At 43.7% G+C, this 11,462-nt stretch overlaps 1 protein-coding gene across 5 annotated transcripts in view; it reads left to right on the forward strand.

The window, feature by feature from the left end:
- SIPA1L1 (signal induced proliferation associated 1 like 1) overlaps nt 1-11,462 on the forward strand; it is a 280,267-nt gene that overhangs the window by 110,206 nt on the left and 158,599 nt on the right. The window lies entirely within an intron of this gene.

Below are 11,462 nucleotides of genomic sequence, written 5' to 3' on the forward strand. Positions count from 1 at the left end.
TGATCGTCGCTCCTTTTAGTCACACGCTGCGATGTAGCTAACGACGCCGGATGTGCGTCACTAACACTGACCCCGGCGATATATAGTTAGCGATGTCGCAGTGTGTAAAGCACCCTTTAGACACATTAACTTCATGTGTAAAGTTTCTTATCATCTAACTTCTACATCAATCCTCAAAATAAAGAAGAAGGAAAATGTCAAACCAACCAGACACCAGGCTAAAGCCCATGATGGACCATTAAGGAAGCTCCTGCCCAATTGGCACTGGGACTCCTCTTCTCCAATGCCGGTCATCTGAGTCCTAGGGTTTTAGTTTGAGAATTAGATGTGGTCTTCTGTAGAGAAACATTACGATGAATGGACTCGTTTTCAAGTTCTTCAGCTTCATAAACGCTGGAATCTAGATTCTATCAACTTTAAAGCACCACTCCAGTGGCTTTTTTTTTTTTTTATTACACCGCTGGAGTGGCGCTTTAAATCTTAAGTCCCCTCACCTTCCAGCAGCTTCAACTGCATTCTTAACCACTCCGGTTGGTCTCTGGCGATTTGTGACATGCCGCAGCTCCAGTGTTTCATGGAGCGTCAGAGGTCACAACTTAATACAAGTCTATGACAACCCCGTTCTGGCTCTCATAGACTTGCATTGGGAGCTTGTGACTTAACCTCTGACTTCTGGCCAGTCAGAAGTTAGTCACAAGATAGTCAAGCAGGACTGGAGTAACAGTAATAGATAGGTGAAGCTGCCGGGAAGGTGAGTATAATTCAGGGGGTTTACTTTTAAAGCGCCACTCTGGCACTGAAAAAAACCAAAAGGCTGGAGTGGTGTTTTAACCTCTCTCTCTCGTCCACAGAAATGGTTAATACCTTCACCTTGCTGGCCGGTCGTGGCCATCAGTAGGGCTTAGATTTCTACAAAGAATGTGGGGTAATTGGGTCAAGATGGAAATCGCAAATGACAAATCTTTTAAGCACTTTTCCATTTTCTGTAAAATATCAGTGTAAAACACCTGTCTGGAAAAGACTTTAAAGGTTACGCGTGGCACCGAGGAAACGTGTGCCCGGGGAAAGAGCTTTTTAAATGTCACAAAGTGTCTTTTATAGATGGATTTGTAATCATCAACATCTCCAGGAAAAAAATGAAATGTGGCATTGTATTGACTGGATGTTAGGCCTTGTGCTTCCGGATATATTCTCTTACTTTGATGAATTGCGGGAGTAATGTATTTATGATGTCATATGCTACATCATTTTTCTATTTAGATAGAGCGCCTTTAACCCCTTCCTGCCTCATAATGTACTATTACTGCATGGTGTATGCAGTGGGATCGTAGACTGAGGCAGATGCTGGCTGTCTTAGACAGCCAGCATCTGCCTCTAACAGCAGCGACTGGGACAGGCTCCAAACACTTCTCTGAACACTTTAAAAGTCTGTCAATCACTTATTAACTTTTGAGCCATACAGTCCTGCCTGCCCAGCATCTGTTTCGGGTGCCTATCATGCTCCTCAGCCCTCTAAATAACCCCCCGCTACATAATTGCCAGATGCATATGGGATGCTGTGGCAGCCTGGAGCCTGGCGAAGGCCCTTGTGTCTGCCATTATGGTACTTTTTTGAAAAACCAGGCCTGACTGATCTTTATAGGAGACCATGATTGTATAGTTTTAATTATTGTCTCCTATTGTTTGATCACTTGTATATAGTTCAAATGTTCACAATTTTAAGTCCTCTAGAGGCACTAAAAAAATGAAAAGTAGAGAAAAATATTATAAGAAATACAAATTTTAATTTCCACTTTTTTTCCCCAGTTAAAAAAAAGTAAAAAGCAAAATCTAAAATATATTTGATGTTGCTCTGTCATAAGTCTGATCTATCAACGTATAAAATTCTTTAAGCTATACAAGAAATGTTGAAAAATAAAAGTTAAAAAAAATGGAAATCCTTTTATCCACATGGTTGCATGTGTCTTCAGGCTTCCACAGTGTACAATCATCCGTCCCTCCACGTGCTGGAGATGTTTGGAGGAGGAGGGCACCAGGTTTCATACCTTCTGCTCTTGTCGTGTTCTTGTGTCTTTCTGGGATATTGTCCAACGGATTATCGCTAAACCTATGGACGTCCAACTCCTTCTTGCCCTTGAACTAGTTTTTTGTGCCTCACTTTACAAGAGCCTTCTCCTTTTGGCACCTGATTCATGCAGCTCGCTGTTACATTCCTGTGGAGGTGCCCAGATCAGATCCTCCTCCTTCATTAGGTCACTGATTCTCCAGGGTCAATGAGACTAAGGATGGAGGACCTGATCTCGTCATGTCAGAATACATCCACCATCCTTTAGTAAGATCTAGGACCACTGGTCAGTCTTCCAAGAAGCTTGAATACTGGTCGAATCTAGCACCATTCTTAAACGCCACCTGTGCACATAAGCCACCGCATGCACACGTGCCAACCGTGCCTACATGCCTCCCCTCCATTCTTTGCCTATGGGCTTGCTGCAGAGTCCGGAGACGTGTACTTTGCCATCTCCTTCACTCCGCCAATAAATTAAGTGGTGTCCTAAAAATAAAATAAAATTATGAAAGCCATTTATTTAATAGCCACTAATAAGAGGATGGCACTCTCATGTTTGATGTCTGCTATCCTCAAGGTACAGGATTATTTTCTGATCACTAGGAGTCCATCTGCTATACCCCCCCCCCCCCCGATCCTGATAACCGAGTGAATAGAGCTGAGGTCTTTTATGGTCACTGCCCCTCCATTCATTCTTAGTGGAAATGCCAGAGATTGCCAAGTGTAGTGCTCCTACTGGAATGAATGGGGCAGTCAGTTTTTACCAAGAGGATTGGCTCATAGGTTACTCATGGGAATGTCTCTCTCTTGGTAAAGATCATAGTAGCCAGTTCCAACTAATAGGGCCCATATATCTGACATTGTATGGTGGAAAAAAGCCATTGTCAGAGGACCAGCGGGAATTAAATATGGTAATAAATTCTGTCCACTTCTGACCTGATGACTAGTCGTCTTTAATTCATCAAGACTAGTCTGTTACGTCAGTGTGCCCTCGAGTATAATGTGCCAGTATTATTAAAGGGGTTGTCCAGGACTCGAACACTGATGAACTGTTTTTACGATTGGTCATCAGTGTTTGATTGGTGAGCGTGTGACACCCAATAGGCTGTGTCCGGTTCTGCCGCTGCCAGCCAGAACTACTTGCTTACATAGCTGCATAGCGTCAATGGAATAGTGGTTGTAGCCGGTTACTTCACATCCACCCCCTATTGATTTGAATAGGTTGCGGCTATGCAGTTACCCAGCTGCGGACAATATACAGTTGACGGGGCTTTCCTGTGCAGCTTCGCAACTGAGTAGTTTCATCCGCCGGCAGCAGAACCAGGAACAGCTGATCGGCGAGGGTGCCGGTTGTCGCACTCCCACCGATCAGGCATTGATCACCTATCCCGAGGATGGATCATCAATGTTAAAGTCCCGGACAACCTTTTTCAGAGTCACACTCTTCACGTACAAAATCAGTGTGCCACATGCCACCACAAGTGTTCTCCAGTCATGGAGTGGGGCAAGTTTCTGTTGTATAAATTTTTCCAGCCATGCCCCCTCCACCTGGCAAAAAGCTCCATCTACTTTTGAAAAAGGGGGCATGACTGACCTAAAAGTCTTAATACTAGTTGCTCAATATTTTTACTTTAGTGTTTTCAAACGATTTTGTTCCAGATTTCTGGTAAGACTCTTTGATGAATCGCGGCCCTAGAGTTTTGCGTCCCCGGGTAGTCCGCTCACGTAGAGTAGATTTCCTGTTGACAGTCGTGATGTCGTCGTGACGGGTCAGTTATGAGCTTCTGTCAAGTGCGGATCTGAAAGTTGGACGTTTTAATATACGCTCTGTTATCGAATCTCTTCCCATCTCCCGGTCATCTGTTGCTCATCTAGCTTTGATTACTTGTGCGAAATAAAACCACATGGGCAGGACGTTCACTGTGCGTCTGCTCCACAGACAAACGGCATCACATATCTGGATTATTGCAATTTGCAAGATTTTATCCAAAGCAAGTGATTCGATGTTTCTTTTTTTTAAGGAAATCATGTCCTGTTTCATTTATTTAGGATTTACACAATCTGACATATCTAAAGAAAACATCAGCGTTTACTGACGGAAGTATCTTTATTCCGTTCTTTTCATTTACTTTTTATATACATGACTTTTTTGTTTCCATTTTATTGTGTCCAGCCCATACAACAGATGTTTGTCCTTATTTCATTAACAACAATATTTCCCCCCCCCCTTCCTCTTTTTTTATTTTTTTTCTTGTTGTATAGATACTAGATAAAGGTTACTGTAAGATGGATTTTTATTTTTTTAACATATTGGCCAATAACAATGCTAAATGAGTTTAATATTTATAGATTGACTGTGCTGATTTGTTGACCAACTTGGATTAATGGCCCCTATACACATTTAAGGCAGTCAGTCAGCAGGTTTTTTCTATGTAATCTGAAGCCAGCGTGCTGCAAGGGTTAAAGGGAACCTGTCACCAGAATTTTCGCTATTAAACTAAAAGAATCCCCTTCTGCAGCTCCTGGGCTGCATTCTAGAAAGGTTCATCTTGCTACTGGCCCCCCTTTCAGACCTAAATAACTTAATAAAATATTACCTATTGCTATGGTAATGAGGTTTGCTGGCCCCGGGGGCGGGCTGTATTTTGTCAGTTATCCTCCCTCCTGCCGCTGTTCGACGTCCCCCAGTGTTCATTTACATAGATGAGGCCGCTGTGAATGTCATCACCAGCATCATCCAAGTACCAGCCCATAATGTCGCGCCTGCGCAATAACATCACCGGTGCTCGCGATTTGAACAGTGCTTAGTCCCGCAATAGTGCCACTGCACATGCGCGAGAACTCAGGAGCACTGCGGAAGATGAGGGCGGCGGCCTCATCTATGTAAATGAACACTGGGGGACGGCGAACAGCGGCAGGAGGGAGGATAACAGACAAAATACAGCCCGCCCCCGGGGCCAACAAACCTCATTACCATAGCAAAAGGTAATATTTTATAAAGTTATTTAGGTCTGAAAGGGGGGCCAGTAGCAAGATGAACCTTTCTAGAATGCAGCCTGGGAGCTGCAGAAGGGGAGTCTTTTAGTTTAATAGCGAAAATTCTGGTGACAGGTTCCCTTTAAAACAGAATTCAGGGATGGCTGTCTTGTCAAGGTACCAATTTGTTGTTTTTGCTATGTTTGTCTAACCAGCAGGACCTCTCATTGCTGAGACTACAATGTCACGCCTCCTCCTGTGATTGACACTTCACTGTCAATGTACAATCTCCATAGAGAGCCTGGTGTGGCCGGGGACCACGCTCTCAGATCTGCTATATAGCTAAATCTAAACATTTTGATTGTGTCATAACGGCTGCAGCCAGTAATCTAAGTGATACATCATTGGGATTCAGGATCTCTTTGCCTACATCATATTGCTCTCACAAGAGGTAGCAAAAACCTGCTCATCGATTCCCTTTAAAGCCCCCGTACTCTTCCTGTACATATGATGTGTGCGACGAGAAGGATTGCACATGTTGAATTAAGGGGTACTTTGCACATTGCGACATCGCTAGCATCGGCTAGCGATGCCGACCGCGATAGTACCCGCCCCCGTCGCACATGCGATATCTTGTGCTTGCTGCCGTAGAGAACATTATCGCTACAGCAGCTTCACACGCTCATACCTGCCCTGCGACGTCGCTCTCGCCGGTGACCCACCTCCTTCCTAAGGGGGCTGGTCGTGCGGCGTCACACGGCAGGCGGCCGATAGAAGCGGAGGGGCGGAGATGAGCGGGACGTAAACATCCCGCCCACCTCCGTCCTTCCGCATAGCCGGTGGACGCAGGTAAGGAGATGTTCCTCGCTCCTGCGGCTTCACACACAGCGATGTGTGCTGCTGCAGGAACGAGGAACAAGATCGTATCTCCTATTGGTGCGACATTATGAAAATGACCGATGCTACACAGATCACCGATTTTCAACGCTTTTGCGATCGTTTATCGGCGCATCTAGGCTTTACACGTTGTGACGTCGTTACCGGCGCCGGATGTGCGTCACTTTTTCGATTTGACCCCGACAATATCGCAGTAGCGATGTCGCAGCGTGCAAAGTACCCCAAAGATGCCCAACTCTTTGTTCTTCCAGGAAATAAGTCATCACTTGAGGTGTCCACCAGCAACTCACTCCCCTCTCCATATATCTCCTAATACAGGACACATGGATGCTCAGTGAAGCCGCGCGTGCATGGGGTTAGTTGAAGAGAGGGCCAATGAAGCCTTAAGACGCCAGCTATCTAATGTGTGGCCAGCTTAGCTATTTAGTAATCCCGTAAGGTCGGGTTAGACATTGTTCTGGTGAATGAGCTAATGACATTGGTCAATCAATGAGCAGATTTTAATTGGCGTTATTAACTCTCCAATCGTTATTTAAAGTTCTTTTCAGGACAGATAGTTCCAGCGTGCTGGTCAGAGGATTAAAAACTGTTTCATGCTAGCGTGCTGCATAATTGATGGTAATTAACTTTCATGCTACACAAATATCCTTTAATCGTGTGGAATTTTTATTACTCTGCAGACAGACCTGTAGATTTAGATAAGTTAATGTCCCAAAGCCCACCACTTTGTAGTAAATCTGCTTAATTGATGATCTAAGCAGAAAAGCAGATCACGGCGCAAATAGTTTTTATACTTTGTGAGAAGCTGTTCAAACTCCTTGAGATTTTGATATTTCCATGTTGTTGGTTTTAGAAGTAAAGTTCTAGTTGCGCTGCACGATTGTGGTGAAGAAGCGTTCTAGTAATGCTCGTTTCATGATCTTGAAGTCTTAAACAGGATATCGATAACCTGACGAACGTGCTTGTTCGTCGGGTGAAAGTATCTCATGGAATTTTATGGAATTCAAAAAATATCAAATTGTCTCTCCAGGAAAGGAGACAATCTCTAGCGCCACCTATTGGAAGAAGCAATCCTAAAAGTCACAAGTGGCCTTCTAACAAGCCTTTTCATATGCCCTAGGATATATGCCAGATCAGAATCCCAGTTTGCAGACACGGTGTTTCGGGGTGATTGCCCCTCGTCAGTGCAAAGTGTGAGTAACTGATCTGGCTTATGAGAAGCTTTGTGGGGATCACGGGGAAGACTATTCTCCTTACGGAGACCTGACAAACCAGTCTGGCTGTAAGTGGTGAGGAGACTTATAGCTACAATACCCCTCTGGGAATTTATTCAAATTGTCTCTCCAGGAGAGGAGACAAACTCTAGTGCCACCTATTGGAAGTGGCAATCCTAAAAGTCACAAGTGGCCTTCTAACAAGCCTTTTCATATGACCTAGAATATATGCCAGATCAGAATCCCAATTTGCAGACACGGTGTTTCGGGGTGATTGCCCCTCCTCAGTGCAAAGTGTGAGTAACTGATCTGGCTTTTGAGAAGCTTTGTTGGGATCACGGGGGAAGGCTGTTCTCCTTACGGAGAAAAATATCATTCTTCGCAGTGGAACGTCTTGTGTAAACAGGGTCTGAGCTCCAGAGTACAATTGCAGCCTATGCACACTGAATAATCTGTTGCAGATTTGTTACAGATTGTTCAGTATGCATCTGAAGAGTGTTTTTTTTTTTGTTTTTTAGGTGTAAACAGGCTAGTAACTTACCTCTTAGCAGCAAGCAAGCAATTGATCAGAGGTCGTTAAGTACTGCCAGTCTGCTTGCCTAAATGGACCAAAAGCATTGGTCATCCATTCTTTTAATTTAAGAACCTATTGCTTCTTATAGAGGACCGATCACTTGCCATAAATGTCTTTTTTTTTTTTTTTTCCCCTGCTCTAAATGCTGCTGTTCTCCTGAATCCGACGTTTCTTTCCTTTTGTTCCTGTGCCTCTCTATTCAGGAGATATGGCCTCTTTCTCCCTGTCTGTAAATCTAGTTTTATAATCTAACTGGGTGTGGCCATCAAGTAGACTCCCATAGAGGAGCGTTTAGAACCACACCCACTTGATTACAAAATACTAGATTTACATACGGGTTAAAGAGGGACATATCTCAGGAACGGAGTGTCACAGGAACAAAAGAAACACAACACCGGATTCAGGAGAACAGTGTCATTTACACCAGGTTCAAAAATTACATGATTATGACAAGTGACAGACCCTCCTTAAAGGAGTTATACCAGAACAAGAACTAATGGCATGTATCCAACAAAGTGTTCTCTCTCTAACTCCAGTCCTCAGGAGCCACCAACAGATCATTGTTCCCTTTATAACTACCTATTTTACATTATTTATATTGCTAATATTAGTCCTGACTTACTCAAAGCATAGAAAACTAATCAGTCTATTCCTGATTTTACATTTTTACCGCGACAAAACCATTTGGGAGATTATTTTAGTTTCCTAAAATGTTTTACATAGGACAAGATCCTTCCAGTTACAAAAAGCCTGTGCCGGTGAACAGATGATCCCACATTACAGAACCATCAGTTCTGCCGCCCAAATAGACTGATACCTTGGGTATTGTGTAATCTTAATAGACCTATTCAATAATCCATTAAAAAGGGAACAGATCAATTCTTTCTTGTAGACCCCTCTCCCAGTGGAAGTAATAAATCAGGTTGAGTCTCAACTAATTTAGCTAGATGCGTTTGACATCAAATTAGACATTGATCAAATCATGGTTGCCCTTGTCTTCCTTGCCTTGGGGCTTTCTCCACAAGAGTTAAAACTCCTAATTCTCTAGTGACTTCTCATTGCACATATAATGGCTCACCAAGTAGAATTAAAACTTGATGGAAAAAAATGGGAGACAACCAATGTTGTTGAAAAATGAAAAAAAAAAACAAAAAACAAAACAAAACACCTTAAGTAATTTGCCTATAATGTAAAGTATATGATTTCTGGTTATGTCAGTTTTGGTTTTTTTTGTTTTTTTTAGGGTTTTTTTGACTGCTTCAGTTGAGAAATGTATGAGGTCCTGGGTAAAAGAAACAAATCTAGTTAATATAGAACTACATTTTGAAAAATGTTTGCATTTATCTATATGATATGAAATATCTTAGTTGTAGGTAATAAAAAAAACCCAACACAACTGCTTTCTACCACTGTAGTCCATGGGTTTTCTATGGTACTGCTGCATTGCTAGTGAAATCCTGCAGATAAGAAGGGAACACTCTCAAAAAAAGTTGCCATGTTTCTTAATCTTATACATGATTCCTAGAATGGCTTTTCCGACCCAAACTTATCACCGTTCGACTGGATATGTAATAACTGTTTAGATTAGTCATCCCTGGGACTCCACTGATCACCAGAACAGGATACTCATTGGTTACCTCATTGGCCGTAACACTGGGGAGTTGATGATATGACACTGAAGATAAGGAAAAAAGCCCTTCTTTCTGGCAATTGGTGGGGTTATTACCTCTCCAATGGATACCGTATTTTTCGGACCATAAGACGCACTTTTTTCCCCAAAAATGTTGGGAGAAAGTGGGGGGTGCGTCTAATGGTCTGAATATAGGGCTGCGGCCGGGAATGAGGGTGATGCGGTGGAGCGGGTCATCGGTGGCACGAGCAGGATGTGGCAGCGCCTGCCGTGACCACTTGGGCCCGCTCATTACATATGCACGCCCATCATCCCGCCCATCATCTCTCACTGCTGAAGCCGGTGCTGACAGGTGGGTGGGATGATGGGCGCGGGGTGCACGCATAGTAAACAGCCGGCCGTGATCACCCCTGGCAACTACAGTCTGGAGTGATCATGTGCGGCTGTATTCACTGCCTCCCCGTGCATCATCATCAGCGCGGGGTGCAGTGAATCAGTACGGCATACTCACCGTTCCCCTGCAGCATCGCGATGTCCTCCTGTCTGTGCTGGTCAGCTGATCTGTGTAGCAAGCGGTGAGCACAGCGATGACATCATCCCTGTGCGCACAGCTAGTCTCCACACCGTCTCTGCTGACCGGCACAGACAGGAGGACATCGCGATGCTGCAGGGAAGTGACCGGTGATGGCTCCACACTCCAGCGGCGCTGCTGCCGCCACCACAGACAGGGGGAGAAGCAATGCTGCATGGAGCGAGGAAAGGTGAGTATAAATGTTTTTTGTTTTTTTTTGTGTGTGTGATACAGAATACATGCCATATACCATGATGGGGTTATTTATCATGATGGGGTTATATAGCAGGATGGATGGCGGTATATAGCAGGATGGGAATATATAGCAGGATGCCAGTATATAGCAGGATAAGGGCATATACCAGGATGGGGTACATATACAAGGCAGGACGATCATTACCAGGATGGGGGTGTACCTTAGCAGAGAATTTTAGACATTACCCCCATAACAGTGTCAGCAGCAGATCCTCGCCCCATAACAGTGTGTCATGACCACATTTTTTGCTTAAAATTTTATTTTCCTATTTTCCTCCTCTAAAACCAGGGTGCGTCTTATGGTCCGGTGCCTCTTATAGTCCGAAAAATACAGTAGTTGATAACTTGTACAACTGGAATACCCCTTTTGATAAAGAATTTTGGAAGAGTAAAGCACTTTCAGACCATTGTCAGTGGTGTTTCTTCAGGACCTGGCGCCCAATTTGGTTTACTTCCTTAGAGTGTAGGAATCGCGTAGGATGATGAATAGGCAATTTGTCTTGAGCCCCTATTATTTATGTTCCCTAATTGAGAGGACATCAGACCAGCTTTATTGCCGACCTTCCCAACGTGCCCTCCCCCATCATTCACAAATAATTAGCGCCTCCATATTGTAGTTTACCAGTAATTATCATGATTTGGTTTCACCGCGATTGAGCAATTAGAGATGTTTTTTCCACTGGACGTTATTAGGGCAGGACCAGTTTTTTAATAGACAAAGGATAGACTACATCCTTTGTTTGTGCCAACCATCTTATATGCTTCCATTGTCTTGGGTTCGGTCTCTTGGGTTTTGGTTTTCTTAACTAGTCAACCGTAAACCCCAAATACAGAGGAGCTGTTGCTGAGAAATCTATTGTATCTCCGTTCTGAAAGGCTTCGGAGTGACAAGGATTTCTTACTGAATGTCATGGAAAGCTTTTTTTTCAAAGCCCATTGGTCTTAATTCCTGCTGAGTGGTATGATTAGGAACTGCTATGTTGCAAAGCGTCTTTGCCCGTGGCGGAGAACATTTATAGCACTTACGAACTACCTGGCATAAAAAGCAAAGACGTCTACACAATAACATTTTAGGATGCGTTCAAGGGACGCTTAGCTACAGAGCTTTTGCATTCTTAGACATCACTTTTGATACCGTCTCGACAGACCCAGGAGCAATGTAGCCTCCATCGTGTAATGTTCGGAGTTGCATTTGAATGCACGTTGTATGGTGTGTGTTTGTATTATTGCATAACTCTTTCACGTGCCATTAGTTGTTTTGTTTGTATTTTTTTTTTCTT

The sequence above is a fragment of the Anomaloglossus baeobatrachus genome, chromosome 12 (assembly GCF_048569485.1).
Source record: "Anomaloglossus baeobatrachus isolate aAnoBae1 chromosome 12, aAnoBae1.hap1, whole genome shotgun sequence".
Taxonomy (NCBI): domain Eukaryota; kingdom Metazoa; phylum Chordata; class Amphibia; order Anura; family Aromobatidae; genus Anomaloglossus; species Anomaloglossus baeobatrachus.